This window comes from Danio rerio, chromosome 19, assembly GCF_049306965.1.
Source record: "Danio rerio strain Tuebingen ecotype United States chromosome 19, GRCz12tu, whole genome shotgun sequence".
Classification (NCBI taxonomy): Eukaryota; Metazoa; Chordata; class Actinopteri; order Cypriniformes; family Danionidae; genus Danio; species Danio rerio.
Window position 1 is genome coordinate 38,201,445 of NC_133194.1, and position 13,556 is coordinate 38,215,000.

Consider the following 13,556-nt stretch of genomic DNA (forward strand, 5'->3'; position numbering starts at 1 on the left):
GACTATCCAAGGGGCTTGTGCAGGATAAAAATGTTAGAAGACATGGGTGTGTAATATATGAATACTAAAATATTCATATATTTTAGTAGAAATAGCTTATCTTCCAGTGAGGTTTAGGGTTAGGGGTGGGGTTTGGGGGCACGTCCTTTTTTGTGCTGTAATGGCTGTCCTTCTCTGGTGATGTCAGTTTGACGATTTGAGCAAAATATGCTTAGCCACGCTCCTTCAAGCATTAGTTTGCTGCAAGCAAAAGAGAAGGGGAGAGCAAAAATGTACCTATGCTACGATTTTTCCATTTTTATTTTAAATATTTAAAATAGATCCCTCTATTGATTTTCGCAGAATTCACACATTTACAGTGCTTACATGACATTACTATGCTAAACACTGAAAAGGTTTTACTTTGCATTTTAAAAAAGCGACTCGTGACTTTTTGATTTAGTGGCTAATTATTAATAATTTGCACAATCTCATTCATAGATTTAGTATAACTTGACCATTCCCCAGTGAAGGGTTGGGTTAGGGGTGGGGTTCTCCTTTTGCTTTGGTCCTTCTCTGACGATGTCAGTTTGACGATTTAAGCAAAATATGCTTAGCCATGTCCCTCTAACCATTAGTTTGCTGTAAGTGAAAGAGTAGGACTGCAAAAATTAAACCACGCCCCCTACTCAATATTCCATTTCAGTTGGAATTACATTATCATGCTGAATAATGCAGACTTTAAAATAAATATTGATCTACATGATAATTTTTAGCCAATTTGTTTTAAAATATTTGAAACAGCAAACATCTCACTGATGCTTTATTGCAGAATTCAAACATTTATTGTACTTAAATGACATTACTATGCTAAACACTGAAAAAGTTTTACTTTGCATTTTAAAAAGCAACTCGTATCTTTTTGATTTGGTGGCTTATTCATATTAATTTATACAATCTCATTCATGTATTTTAGTATAAATTACTCATCTTCTTATGAGGTTTAGGGTTAAGGGTGGGGTTCAGGGACATGCTTTCTTTTGCTCTAAAACGACAGTCATGCTAAAATAATGCAGACTTTAAAATAAACATTGACTATATGATAGTTTTAACCAATTTATTTTATAAATATTTGAAACAACAATCATCTCTCTGATGCAGAATCCTAACATTTACAGTGCTTGCATGACATTAATAAAAATTTGATTTAGTGTCAAATTCGTATCTATTTGTACGATCTCATTCATACATGTTATAATTTACTCATTTCCCAATGTGGATTAGGGTTAGGGGTGGGATTTTGTGGGGCACACCATCTTTTAAAACTTATATTTTCATAAGAATTAAATCAGGGCATGGTGGCTCAGTGGTTAGCACTGTCGCCTCACAGCAAAAATGTTAATGGTTGAAGTCTCGGCTGGGCCAGTTGGCATTTCTGTGTGGAGTTTGCGTGTTCTTCCCGTGTTGGCACGGGTTTCCTCCGGGTGCTCCAGTTTCTCCCAGTTGGATGAACTACATTTTTTGTATTGTATGAATGTAAGAGTGTATGGGTGTTTCCCAGTACTGCGTTGCATCTGGACGGCCATCCGCTGCGTAAAACATATGCTGGAATAATTGGCGGTTCATTCTGCTGTGATAGATAAGGGACTAAGTCGAAAAAAAATGAATGAATAAATGAATGAAGAATGCGATCATGTTATAAATTTATGAATTACTTTTCTGACAATACATAAAATAGTTCTGTTTCCTCATGAGATCACGCTGGCATCTCAATAAGACGATTTCTGTGATTTGTCTACATGTTGGTGTATTTTCTTTCTGGTGTTTATAAATTTGGAATGACATTTTTTTCCTAAATATATACCAAAGCTCACATGTTCGACTTTCAGAAGCCTCCCGCAGCTCTAATCACAGAGCAGCATCTTTAATTCCTTGGTCCAGGAACAGTGCCTTTCCTAAAAACGAGACCATCTGTTTGGGAGAAGACTGTGATGTCTGTATTACGCTGGCTGATTTTAGAGTAACACAGAGAGTGCTGAAAAGGGAATATCACACCACAAAATCGCAGCCTCCAGCAGGGGAGGGTGACCAGTGCCATGTGGAAATTAGAAAAGCGCAGAAGGAGAGAGAGAGAGAGAGAGAGAGAAACGAGAGAGTAAAAGAAAGCAGAGGATGAGGCAGACTCCACAGCTGAGGCTCCATAGAAACCTGTGTTTTGAGTAGGAGGATTTGAACACCATGCAGACCTTAGTCAGGCTTTCTATGAAAAAACGCTTGCCAGGGCAACAAGTTAACCTTCCTCACATTGTGTTTATAAGTGTAGCTTTGTATTTTGAGAAGAGTTAAGAGGACAGAGTGATTTTAAGTAAAAAGGTAACACATTTAATTATGGGTTGAGTAATTTGCAGTAAGTAATGCTTAATGGCAGAATTGTTGGCGGTTCATTCTGCTGTGGCAATCTCTCTCTCTCTCTCTCTCTCTCTCTCTCTTTCTCTCTCTCTCTCTCTCTCTCTTGAATGAATGAATAAATAAAATGGACTATGGGACCTTGATCTCTGCTCTGTCGGCTTTTGATGTTAAAAATTTCAACTCTACAGTTTAACAAAGTGGCTTTTATTGACATTTTAGTAAGTTGATAAAATATAATGCAGGGATGTTAAACTCAGTTCCTGAATGGCCACAGCCCTGCAGATTTTAATTCCAGCGCTGCTTCAACACACCTATCTGTAGGCATCAAATTGTAAGCACTCAATTTGTTTGATCCGGTGCATGTGTTTAATTAGGGTTGGGACAAAACTAGGCAGAGCTGCAGCCTTCCAGGAACTGAGTTTGGCACCCGGGATATAATTGTATAAAAAATAAGATGTAGATAAATAAGTCTGTAAAATAACAGAAAATAGACTGGCAGTTTATTACAAGGTTTTTGTACTATAAATACAATACCAACCCAAGAAATATATCACTTTAAACTATACATTTTTTTAATAAAAGTCACTTTTTAAAAACTTTTCAAGGTTGAAAATTGTTGGAAGAAAGGTCAAGGTCCAATAATACAATTCAAAAGCATAAATAAATGAAGAAAAAATAAAACATGAATCACATTGATTAAGAAATCAATGAATAGTTCTTAGTTAAATGAGTCATAATATATCTAATCTTATAATGTGTTAATTTAATGAGACTTAAAGCTGGACTTTCTTCATCACCTTTCAGAAATCATTCTAATATGTCGATCTGTTGTCTATGAAATTATCATTCTCATTTTCGCATGTTGTCTCATATTATCATTAAGACTGGAATAAGCAAATACATGAAAAGCATAGTAAATGCTACAATGTCTACTTTAATTTTTAAAACGATGTTAACAGATATGGTTGCAACATAGGCTTATTCTAAAAACGTAGCCCTATATACATTTCTGGAGATCACGGATTATGTATCTTTAAAAGTATGTATTAACAAAGTGGCTTTTATTTACATTTTAGTAGGTTGATATAATATAATGTGTAAGAAATAAAATAGTTTAAAGTCTGTGAAATAACAGAAAACGTACTGGTAGTTTATTACAAGGTTTTTGTATTGTAAATACAACATCAACCTAGGCAATATATCATTTTAAACTATAAAAATGTTAACAAAGGTAACTTTTTTCCAACTTTTCAAGGTTAAACGTTGTTGGAGGAAAGATCAAGGTCGCTCAATGCAATTCAAAAGCATAATTAAACAAGGAAAAAAATTAATGAAGCGTATAAATAAAAAAAACATAAAACTGCTAATTTACAGATATTTTTACAGTGTAGATTAAGAAATCAATAGTTCTTAATTAAATTAGTCATAATATATATATTCTTGTAATGTGTTAATTCAATGAGACTAAAAGCTGGACTTTTTTCATCGACTTTCAGAAATCATTCTAAAATGATGATCTGTAGCCTAGGAAATATATCACAATATTATCGCCATCGCTGGAATAAATTAAAACAAATTACTGTAATAAATGTGATTTTAAATACAGAAAGCATAGTAAATGCTAGTGTCTATTTTAATGCTTCAAAGGATATTAACAGATATGCTTGTTAAAATTAAACAACATACTTATTCTGAACTGTTACTAAAATATTTAAAATAATGAGTGACCTTTTTTTTCAACTCAAGCTTCTGATTACGTACCCCTATATAGGTTACTGTAGAGTGTCAAATATGTCCCTGGAGGTAAGTTTCTTTGCAGCTTTTGTTTTCGTGAATTTACCAGAAGGTGCTGTGTGTGCTTTTTCAGATCTCAAATTTCTCTTGTGAGTGCCATTTGCGCCTGTTCTCAAGTAGATCAGCCAGTGGATGCTGTCAACTGATTGACTGACTGACTGACCGATCCCCCCAAGAGCTCCTTTCCCTAAAACCAACCAATAGTGTTTTCAAAAGCACAGATTGACCTGATTGACACTGTAAAAAAATGTTGTTTTACTGTTGTTTAATGCTGTTGTTTTACTTTTTTTTTCTGGCAGCTGGGGTGCCAGAAAAAAAGCGTAAAATAATGGCCATTAAGTTACAGAAATTTACTGTAAAATAACAGGCATTAAATTACAGAAATATAAAGTAAAATAAATGACAGACATTTACTGTAAAATAAAAGATGTTAAATTACAGAAATATACCGTAAAATAAATTACAGAAATTTACTGGAAAATAACAGACGTTAAATTACAGTAATATACAGTAAAATAAATTACAGAAATTTACTGGAAAATAACAGACGTTAAATTACAGAAATATACAGTAAAATAAATTACAGAAATTTACTGGAAAATAACAGACGTTAAATTACAGAAATATACAGTAAAATAAATTACAGAAATTTACTGGAAAATAACAGACGTTAAATTACAGAAATATACCGTAAAATAAATTACAGAAATTTACTGGAAAATAACAGATGTTAAATTACAGAAATATACCGTAAAATAAATTAAAGAAATTTACTGGAAAATAACAGACATTAAATTACAGAAATATACCGTAAAATAAATTACAGAAATTTACTGGAAAATAACAGACGTTAAATTACAGACATATACAGTAAAATAAATTACAGAAATTTACTGGAAAATAACAGACGTTAAATTACAGAAATATACAGTAAAATAAATTACAGAAATTTACTGGAAAATAACAGACGTTAAATTACAGACATATACAGTAAAATAAATTACAGAAATTTACTGGAAAATAACAGACGTTAAATTACAGAAATATACCGTAAAATAAATTACAGAAATTTACTGGAAAATAACAGACGTTAAATTACAGAAATATACCGTAAAATAAATTACAGAAATTTACTGGAAAATAACAGAAATTTCAATTTTATTTGCATGCTTAAGTAGTAACATATTTGTTTAAACAAAATAATAGCCCCGTCATCTTTCGTCTAAGATGTGTGAGCCTTTTCTCATTTAAAACAATCAAACCATAAATACATAAATGAAAGTTATTCCAAGGTTACTTATCTCTGTAATAAGCAAAATTATGTTTTCATTCTTTAACTAGATTTAGGGCCAATAAAATGTTATATGAAATATTATTATTCAAAAAGGCGGCTTCAAAAATGCCAATTATTATACTAAAAATTTGTTTTAATATATCATTTTTTTTGTGTGTGAATGACAAATTCACGTTCCATGTTTAAAATTCTCCAAACTGCATAAAGTGGACAAATAAGGGATGTTAAAACTTGCACAGATGTAAATTTTAGTAGACACAAGACTGCAAATAATCTCCAAATGCTTCAGGGCTTAATCATAGGCTATTCTAAATGGGTTGACATTATGATGGTTCACTTCAACTCTCTACAGTAACATAGTTCATTTCGGACCAGTGCCCAGAGCTGACCGGCTAAAAATTTAGGGTGAGAAATTGCAGAATAAACACAATATATTCCAGCGGGATGCTTGAAGAGAGGGCTTAGCCTTGTTTGGACAACTGTAAAAGCGATACTGTGCTGTGACTGCGGCCCACATGGTCTCTGAACTGTGGGAGTTCCAGGACAAAATGTACTTACAAAATAATTGAATATATACATCTGATAAGTTTTATATGTAAATTACCTCACATTGATGTTTTTACCCTTGTGCAGAAGTTCAGCCAGATTCACAACAGGTTCACACATTGTTGCTGTGTAGACAATTTCAGACTAAAAGATTTAAATAAATTTGAATATATATTCAATAATATGTTCAGTTCATATTCATATATGCAGGCCTTGACTGCACTGTAGAGTTCCAAGAAACTCACTCAAACTATTTCAGTTAATTTCAGATATATACATTCCTATAAACAGTTATATATATATATATATATATATATACATATATATATATATATATATATATATATATATATATATATATATATATATATATATATTGTATGTATGTATATATATATATATATATATATATATATATATATATATATATATATATATTGTATGTATATATATATATATATATATATATATATATATATATATATATATATATATATATATATATATATATATATATATATATATGGCTTTGAGATAGGATGTGAATGAAAACTAATCCCACAAAAGCTTATGTCAACAAAGTAATAATTACAGATAAATACACCTTAAAAACAAAACAAAACTTTATTATCAAACTGAAAACAAAGTGAAATTAAGATTTTCATTTCCACTTCCACCATGTTCACGTGCGCGCTGAACTGATCCACCGCAAGGAAACATGTGCTCGTGAGCTCATTGTAAACTCTCGATTAAATCTCTCCGCTTGTTTGCTGGCTCTTCTCACTGCTTGCCTGAAACGTTTTGGTTTCCTCGCGTTTACACCTGTATCCTACTTGCGGTGCACTTCTCCTCAGGTGTAAACATCCCTGGTGCGCTTGATTATTTTCGGCATGGAATTGTCGTCAAACATATGGCTGTATTTCACCTTTAAAACGAATGCTTTGGGGTGGTATGATGTCGCCGACAGCCTCTGTTTATTTTTGTGCTATCAGCTGACAGCTTACCTCTGTGTGGACGGCTTTTCCGCTGTTACCAATTTGTGCAGTAGCTCGCAATGTACATCGGCAGACTTGAGACGCAGAGTGGAGTTGACCGTGACGACGAGGTTTAAATCCGGTGAAGAACGATTTCAGAAAGCAGGCAAAACAAAAACAAAAAGCAAAAAATAAAATACACAAGTAAATTACCAGGTGAGAACACGGTAAAATCTGAAAACGTAGTAAAAATCATACAGCTGCCTGGGCTTTTCCACTGTTGTTTGGGTTTAGGGAAGGGGTGATCAGGTCAATCTGTGCTTTTGAAAACACTATCGGTTGGGCTTAGGGAAGGAGGTGCATGGTGGGATTGGTTGGTTGGTCAATCCCTCATTCGCTCAGTCAGTCAGTAAGTCAGTCAGTCAGTGAGTCAGTTGACAGCAGCCTCTGGTGGACTAACGTGAGAACAGCAGGCGCGAATGGCACTTACAAAAGAAATTTGAGATCTCAAAATGTGTACACAGCGGTCTCTGGTGGATTCACGAAAACAAAAACAAAAAACATACCTCCTATGATGTATTTCGGGACCTCCAAAAATGTATACCAAGATACATATCGTTTGCATAAACACCCCCTTTAAGTAAATTGTTACTATTTGTTTTGCACATACCAGTTCTCAAACACAATCAGTTACACTTTTTGTTCATGCATTTATTTCCAAACCTATTAATGAATTCTGAAGACGTTAAGCAAGTAAGTTAACCAATGGAGCAGAATTTAAGAACACCGAAATGTTGAAATCTTTATGATACAGCTCTGTGTGTATCTCTATCTGTGACAGCACCCCGCAGCTAAATATATTATCAGCCCGCCTCAATTCCTCCCATGTCTCCAAAACATGATTATCCCCTTTGACTCGTCTAGAGCTATTAGATACATCACACACCTCCCACTCCTCTACGAGTGCTTGTCATGTGTTTGATGAGAACTTTAAGATATGGATGGATTTAAGCAGTGTTTGCAAACAGAAATCGATCTTAGATACTTGTTTTCCCTAGAATGTACAGAAAGCTGAATGTGCACATTAAAGTAATCTAAGACTTTGTACAATGCAATGAACGCTGCGCTTCAAAACGGGCAGTTCTGGCTGACAGTTTGTCATTGTAAAGCGAGTAATTTACATGTACTTTTCATGCACCGCTCGGACGTCAATGGGAACGCACTCATGCACACAAATTGACTTTCACATACAGCCTGAATGCAAATGAAGGGCTTTTCGCATGTTTTCACATCTGCTGAGTGTGATGTTTTTTGGATTTGTGCAAAACTCGCTTAGATTTAATGCGTTCATGAAACAACATCTGCATTCGTTTAAGTGGGCATTCACTGAAATGTCTTGCTCTTTGTGTTGCAGTTATACCTGTGAGTTGCAAAAATGGCAATTGCAACAGTGATGAAAAATTACATGGATTTTTTTTTTTTTACCAGCAAAATGTATTTTTATTTATTTATTTTATTTATTTATTTTTTTTACAAAAGAAACAGATACATTCAGTACAGATGTGGAAGAATTAAAAGGAACTCATATTTTACAACGTCCCTATAAACAGTTGAGTTTTAGCGTTCTTGAATTAATTCAGTCGATCTCTGGATCTGGCAGAAGCACTTTTAGCTTAGCTTAGCATAGATAATGGAATTGGATTAGACCATTAGCATCTCAACCAAAAATTACCAAAGTTACAATAATTTTCCTATTTAAAGCTTGAATCTTAGTTACACTGTGTGACGAAAAATTAAAAGTGTCTATTTTCTAGGTTGATATAGGTGAGTTGTAAACAACCCAGGCTCATTTGATTAGGTACCCCTATATACATTTCTGGAGCGCGCAAAATATATCTCAAGCCTGTTTCACACCGCAAACATGAGCAGAAAGTGAGAAGCGTGTTTTTTTGGCGTCCATCTCAACAGATTAGAGCTTTCATACCGCACACAGAAGCAGCTTGTCAGCGCAAGACATGAGTGTCGCTAAAGCAGCAGTGCCGCGATAGTTTTTCATATTTTTGTCGCACTGCTTATGCTCAATTAAAGTGACAGTGCATTGATAATGACCAAAAACACATTGAATGACACTAATATGATATCAGAGGCAATTGTCTTTTGACTGAGTGCACCTGCCTGAAAAGACATGAATGGCACACCTCAGAGCGTGAGAAGCATACAGTTCTTCAGAATCTATATAATTTGTAAAATAAATAGATGCAGGTTAAGGAAACAAAATAGGAGGAAGTTGCAGTGGGCCTTCGTGCAGATGAAAAGTAAAATAAAAATCATTTGAGACAATAAGACATGGCAAAAACCACTTGAAAGTTTCTCTGTATTTTTTAGGTATGGTTTTAAATAAACTGTTCATTTTTTTTTTTTCAACCCAGGCTCATTTTAAAAAAGTACCTCTATATACATTTCTGGAGACAGCGAAATACATTCCAGGAGCTACCTTTTTTTTTTTTTTTTACTGTTTTTGTTTTCGCTGCTGTTTGAGATCTCAAATTTATCTTGCGAGTGCAATTTGCTACTGCTGTTTCTGCGAAAGCGGCCGCTTTCGACTGACTGACTAAATGACTGACCGACCAATCGTCTTTTTGTCTTGCCCACTTTCTGGAACCATTCTTCACTGGACTCAAATCCCGTCGTTATGGTCATCTCCTCTTTGCATCTAAAGTCCACCAACGTACATGGCGAGCTAATTGGACAAGCTGGTAACATCGGGAAAGTCGTCCAGAGGTAAGCGCTCAGCTGGTAAGCGCAAAAGGAACGGTGTCATACCACCCTGTAGCATTTGTTTTAAAAATTAAAAGCAGCCATATGTACTTCTGGCTACATAAATCTCAAGAAACGTATATAGGGCTACGTTTTCAGAATGAGCCTATGTTGTTGTTTTTTTCCAGTTTTTAATTGTTGTGAAAAAAATTCTGGTTTACCCTGAAATAAAAACATTGGTATTGTGTCATCTTAAATTTAATATAGCATGTCTGAAAACAGTTTTTTTTTTAGACCAGAAATGCAGCATTTTTTGTCTAAATTAGGAAGACATGTCACCAGTAGTTTATAGAATAAAACAAAAATGATGAAATACTCAAACACACTACAAATAATAAAACCAAAGTTTATTTTTCCAGAGCTGTAGGATATTCATTTTTCATTTGTGACATACAAATTAATTTCTTTGATATCAAAGTGTGTTGCAATAAGACATGCGTTTTGTTTCCTGTCACATTCATGAGTGAGGTGCATGCATCGAGAGGAAAAATGTTAAGTGCATGGTGACCCGTCTGACCTCTAAATATATTTATGAAACCACAAAGATCCTAATGAATACCACAGGGACCAGTCAGAAAAGATGAAGGCAGAGGAAGCAATCGGTTAAGTCACTTTAGACCTGGGCCATTAGCTTCATCCTGTAGACTGGAGGATCACAAACAACTTTGGAACAGACTTTCCAAATCAGGATAGTTAGAAAAAAATAATGAATGAATAGATCAATAAAATACATTTTAGCAACAAATGTAATTACAAAGTTGATTACAAAATTGACTGTTAGATACAGAAATCATATGAAATTCAAGTTCAAATACTCCTACTACTTTAATATTTCAATAAACTTGAAATAATGTTTCACAATTAGGGAACTTGGTGGGAGCTGCTCAATCGGTGCTTTTGAAAACACTATTGGTTGGGTTTAGGGAAGGAGGAGGTTAAGTTAGTCAGGTAGTCAGTCAGTCAGTCGACAGTGGCCTCTGATGGATATACTTGAGAAGAGCAGGTGCGAATGGCACTTGAGAGAGATATTTGAAATCTCAAAAAGCGTACACATCGGCCTCTGCTAGATTCGTGAGAACAAAAACTGTAAAAAAAAACATAGCTCCCACATTTTCAGAATGAGCCTGGGTTAAAAAAAATGCTATAAAAATATCAGAATTCTATCTGTAAATGACTGATTATAGCATGTAAATTGGTTAATAATCCTGTCTGTGTACTTTCATTACTCACAGTGTTTTTCTAAAACAGAAGAATGTAATATTTATTAGGTGCTCCGTTTTCGTAAATCAATAACATTTTCAATTTTAGATCCTACACGATCCGCTTGATGAGAACCAACATATAATTTCACAGATATCAGCACCACATTGATTTAAGCCTTCAAAAATAACCAGACTCATTTTGCACACATTAAAAACACTGCTTTGTGTGTACTTCTGCAAATATCTGCCTGATGCCTAACCATAAAACATACCCCCATATTGGGCAGAAATACCTAAATGAATGGGCTTTAAAGTGAATGATTTATGATACCGTACACGCTGATGATATTGAACTGCTCTTGAATGAGTTTCTCGATTATTGGCAACCATTGTAAAGAAGCCTCACCCAAAGATTTCTTTTGTTTCCTGAACTCTGGTCCAAACCATTAAAACAGCAGGACATGTTTCTTGGGATACTATAACACCCACGTATTACAATTAGAGAGATCTGCTCCTCTTTCATCATCATCAATCTGTCTAAATGATTTCTTGCTCATTTTCTTTCCACCTCCACCTCTCTCTCTCTCTCTCTCTCTCTCTCTGCGTGCCTGATGAAACCATCTTTTGAGTTTCCACAACCTATTTGAAGAATGGGCTGTTTGCTCCGTATGGTGCATTACAACAATAATTCACAGGGAACATGATGTTCCCCAGAATTCACACCGTTCTTGCTGAAATTCTTCTTTGTCAGAGCTTTCCATTTCTTTAGAACTATGCTACTAATATCTTAACCCACAAAAGAAACACCTTAGACTGCTTTTGTCCTGAAACTTCCCCAAAAGACTGGATTAAGTCCGTTTAACCTGTAAATTTTTATCTTGTGCAATTAAAGGCATGATTAATTAACACTTTAGTTTAAGTACCAATTCCCACTGTTAACTACTGTCGTATTACCTGCCTATTAATAAGACAATGGCTGTTGATTAGTGCTAATAAAGTATCTTATTCTACACAGCAAAATATGGGGACCCAAAACAACTCTATGGGTGTTAATTTCAACACTTTGAAAGTGTCTCATGGGGTCCACTCAAAACAGAGTTAAATCAACACTTTCAAAAGGGTTGGCACATTGACACCGAAGTAAGGGTTAATTTTAACTCTGGGCAGAGTTAAAAAATGTAACTATATTTAACACCACCTGGTGTAATATATTGTTATTTTATTCAACTCTCTTGAGTGTAAATATGGTAAAAAGGTCAAATAGACTGTAAATTACAAAATAAAAAACATTTTATTTGAAAACATTCACCACTTCAACAATTCATTCAGTTTTTAAAATGCAACAATGTCAAATATGCTTTAAATGTTTTATTAGTACAGACAGTATCAACAAAATATGTATGACCAGTGCTCAAAAAGGCTGTTTCAGTCCTTTGGTCCAAACTTTATGTGTTATCAGAGCAATTTGAAAGTTCAATATAGCGTCACTCATAGTTTACTTCTGAACTCATAGTTTTCTTGTGAAATTACATTTTAAACAACTTGGCGTGCAAATCTTTCACTTCGGGTGTTTCCTTGTTCCTCCATATCAAACACAGCAGTTTAAATGAAGGTATAAATGCTGTAAACTTGTGTGAAAACAAACTGGAGCTAGGAAATCTCATCAAGCATGTCCTGTGAATGAAGTGCTTCCCAGCCATAGGATGACCTTTTTATCCATGACGATGTACAGTAGTAGCTGCTGATCGCTTGTCTGGTGGTTCCTGATGCACGGATATAGGGTGATGCTCATCTAAGAACATTCAAGACTCCAGCATGACTAAGAAAATTGTTTGAAAACAAATTGCAATCAAATTCTATGATATATTTAAAAGAACATTTAAAGTAAATAAAACATTCAAGAAATCTAAACTCACCTTTTGAAAATCTTTATGATGATCCACAACTTGACTCTCCCAGCTGGTTGAGGTGACAGGATATTGAAAAGTAGAAAAAACACATATATCACTGTTGGATCTCCAAAAACAATTAGGTTAACCACTATGACTAGAACTGGAAAAACAGGCAGCTGTCTGTCCAGAATCCTGAATTTAACACAACACTTGGAGCAAAATTTAGAGGAGCTTAAAATCTTTTATATCATTTAGTGATGCTGACTTCCCCAAAATATTGGCCACAGTGTAAAAAATATTCATAAACTTCATAAACAACAGTTTTCTGTAAGCGTGTGCGTGCGTGCGTGCTTGTGTGCGCGCGTGCATGTTTCTTTACCAGATTCAACTTGTTAGGCCCTTTCAGGTCCAGTATTGACGCCACCTTTACTGGAGTCTAGCACATGTTTCAGGTCCAAATATAATCTAAAATATTAGGATAAGCAGAAGAGGAAAAGTGCAAAGCAAAGAGCAAAACATTATTTAAGTAACAGTTCACCCACAATACAAAACTTATCACCTTCATGTCATTCGTTATTCTTTAATGCTCTAATACCCTCTCAGCTTGTGAAACAAATACAGAACTTTATCAAATATACCTTTATTATTA

The 13,556-nt window shown here is 34.4% G+C and overlaps 1 long non-coding RNA gene across 2 annotated transcripts in view; it reads right to left on the reverse strand.

Annotated features, from left to right (window-relative positions):
- Positions 1–12,287: 12,287 nt before the first annotated feature.
- LOC137488447 (uncharacterized) overlaps positions 12,288–13,556 on the reverse strand; it is a 2,832-nt gene continuing 1,563 nt past the window's right edge. The window contains exons 2-5 of one of the 2 annotated variants that reach the window (XR_011007478.2): positions 13,546–13,556; positions 13,287–13,372; positions 12,932–12,974; positions 12,288–12,834 (exon numbers count right to left, since the gene is read on the reverse strand). The exon at positions 13,546–13,556 is cut by the window's right edge and continues 116 nt beyond it. This is a non-coding gene — a long non-coding RNA (uncharacterized lncRNA). The remainder of the gene's footprint in view (positions 12,835–12,931; positions 12,975–13,286; positions 13,373–13,545) is intronic. The other variant, XR_012395165.1, reaches the window with a different exon arrangement.